The following is a 3,516-nucleotide window of genomic DNA, read 5'->3' on the forward strand; positions in this document are numbered from 1 at the left end:
TTCTGGCAATTTTCTATTATGTGTAGATGTGCTGTATACAATGAGTAAGAATAGCAGATTCAGCTAAATTCTTGCTAGGATAACATAACAGGGCCCATCAGTCACTATGCTTTAATTGCTGAAGGTAACAGCCACCTAAGGCAGGAATAAATTATGCCCAATTGTTAAGAGCAATTATATGCCTTATCAGCTGGTCAGCAACAAGAGACTGGAATATATGGACCATTAATCTGTATGTGAGCAGCTGTTGTAATGTCCCTTCCAGAAAGAAAGTGAGAGACCTCTTGGCCTACCTCGTCAATCACCGGCAAATTAAAAACAACTTAACTGTCATATTCTATATTTATGTATTACAGATCTTTTTTTTAGGGAAGATTAGCTTAGATAATACATGTGCATTATCTTTAAAACCAATCAAGTTTTAGAGCCTTTGCCCTCCATATTTTCTCATATTCTGTAACTGAAGCATTTTAGGGAAAACAGGGCTTAAACATAGGAGATTCTACAAGCCATCATAGACCTTTATTCTTTATTTTGCTATATTGGTTTGCTTACTTTTGTATTTCAGCCTTGATCCTAAGAACATAAGAAATCGATTAAAAATATAACTAAACAAATACATATTTTAGGGATGATGGCGGTACATATTCTATTTTAAATATATATTTTAGGAAAAATGGAAACATATAGGTAGAAAAAAATGATGAAACCAGGGAGGATAGTTGCTAAATTTATTAACCAAAGTTCTGTATATTTTCTAAGTTTTCAAATTATATTTTAGAAAGTTTACCATAAACTGACATGATTTTACAGCAGCAAAGGCAAGGATAGAAATTATTCATACTGTCTTTGTGACAAAAACAATCAGATGATAGGAAAAACACAGTATCTAATATTGCCACTGGAAAGAAATTCATCATGAAGAAACCATTGTGTTATGTAGTGAATAATAACATCAATAGCATTCTTATCTGTGAATACTGAGAGCATCCTGACTTTCTTTTATTTTTATTTCTTATAACATCACTCAGTCAGGAGATGGCATACTACCAAAAAGTTGTTAGGTAAAATAATTGGTTCTAGGGAACACCTGGAAGGCAGACCATGTTTCTAATGTACTGTAAGGGAAGGAATTGGCAAAAAGAACCTCAGTAATGCATGCTGGCTAAGTATTACAAGGAAAATATGAGCTCAGGGAAGGACTGGCTGTTTCCCATGCAGAAAAAGACTGTGTATTACATGGATAGGAGCTGAATCTAGGGGCTGAGTGACCTTTATGTTGACCCCTTTGGAAAGAATGAGGTTTTTTTTTTAATGTTTGTGAGGAAGAGCCAAGTGGGTATTTGAATGTGAAAAATATGGACTGTGGCAGAAACTGGCGAGATAATCCCTGATCACATTCTTGTTTCTAAAAATATGGGAAGAGCCGCGTGTTGCAATCTCCTATGCAGGAAGATTGTAGCCATGGGACTAGTTCTGGACGGTGGAATGTAGCAAGAGGTAATACGTATCATTTCTAGGCACTGGCCCTGAAATATTTTGTGTGAGCCTATGCAAGCACTTCCTTTCTCCTGTTTCTGTTGTCCATATCCTTTAAGGTGGGCACAGGTGAAAGAAGCCTGGATAACTGAGAAATCATATAGGAGGGGATAGCCAGCCAATGCACATCCAATTGCAATGTGAGTTGGAGGGGATTACCTTGACTAATTCAGGTAATTTAAAAAATAGTTGTACTATGAAGAAATAAGAGGCAAAATTTATCAATCCTCAAGTAGTTTATTATCATTATTTAGTCTAATATTATTTATCACTTTTTTATGTGAAGTGTTATTTCAAACTTACTTTAAATTTTCTTCCCTCTATCATCATCAGAGTTTTCTGTGGTTTCAATATTTGGAAGGAACAGATATTTTAAGTGACCTATACAAGTCACAGGCTCCAACAGAAATCATCTGTTGGCTTGCCTTTTTTTTAAAGTACAGATTGATTTGGTAGCTTTTTTGATGGTGTCAATTATTGTGATCTGTTATTAAATATTATATACTATATTATATTTATAATTATATTTTCCTACATAACAATCCATTTCATCAACATTTTCAAGCTTATTTGCACAGAAGTTAAGCAATGTATTGTTGCCACACAGTATGTGATGAACATTTTGACTGGAAAGGCCTGTCTTTGCCATTTTTAAATGGAGTCTCACTCTGTCACCCAGGCTGGAGTGTAGTGACATGATCTCAGCTCACCGCAACCTCTGCCTCCCGGGTTCAAACGATTCTCTTGCCTCAGCCTCCCAAGTAGCTGGGACTACAGGCTACTGTAGTAGCCACCACACCCGGCTAATTTTTGTGTTTTTAGTAGAGACAGGGTTTCACCATGTTGGCTGGGCTGGTCTTGAACTCCTGACCTCAGGTGATCTGCTCGCCTCGGCCTCCCAAAGTGCTGTGATTACAGGCATGTGCCACTGCACCCAGCTGCCATTTTTTAATCTGTATAAAATTGGTAGGCCACTTGAATCCTAGAGTGACTGAAAATGTCTTTGTTCCTCAGTTTCTTCACTTTTTATAAATAAGGGTAACATTAATAATCTATCACATTTATTATGAAATTAAATACACATATAAAGTGCTTAGAACCCAGTAAAAGGTTACTATATTTTAAGTGGTATTACTATGCCTTAACATCTGTTCTGGTTTTTCTATTTGTGTGCCTTGTTGTGTACATTTGCTCTTTTTCCATTTAAAAAAATGTATCTACATATCTTCATGTGTACATATGTTTGTATGTATTTATACTGGAGTCATTTCCCATTCCCACAGCTACTTGTCTAGCCAGATGGAAGCACTTCTTTCACAGCCTGTGGCAAACGGTGGATGGGTTGGGAGTGGCTGTAGGGGGATGTTGACAGGGGAAGAAGCGGAATGTTTGGTTTGGCTGGCAGGTCCTATTGTGGGTTCCTTACTGATTCCCACTGATCTTTGAATCCTTGAAATGGGGAGGATACTCTTTTGGTAGAGCAGACTAAAAGAGAAATAGGAGAATGTGACAAAGATGAGCTACACTTAAGATGAACTACACTTAACTTTTAGAATTTGAATAGCATAAATTCTTCAGATGCATGTTAGAGAAAGAGTAATTGGAGGGAAGAGAGTATGAGATATTAAAAGTGGCTCGGTACAGTAGCTCATGCCTGTAGTCCCAGCACTTTGGGAGGGCAAGGAGGGTGTGTTGCTTGAAGCCAGGAGTTCGAGACCAGCCTGGACAACATGGTGAAACCTCATCCTACCAAAAATACAAAAATCAGCCAGGTGTGGTGGCATGCACCTGTAATCCCAGCTACTCTGGTGGCTGAGACAGAAGAATCACTTTAACTCGGGAGGCGGAGGTTGCAGTGAGCCGAGATCGTGCCATTGCACTCCAGCCTGGGTGACAAAGTGAGACCCTGTCTCAAAAAAAAAAAAAAAAGAAAGAAAAAAAAGATGTTAAGGCCTAGGGTGATGGGTTTGGATTATT

Source organism: Pan troglodytes, chromosome 18 (genome assembly GCF_028858775.2).
Source record: "Pan troglodytes isolate AG18354 chromosome 18, NHGRI_mPanTro3-v2.0_pri, whole genome shotgun sequence".
In the NCBI taxonomy this organism is placed as follows: domain Eukaryota; kingdom Metazoa; phylum Chordata; class Mammalia; order Primates; family Hominidae; genus Pan; species Pan troglodytes.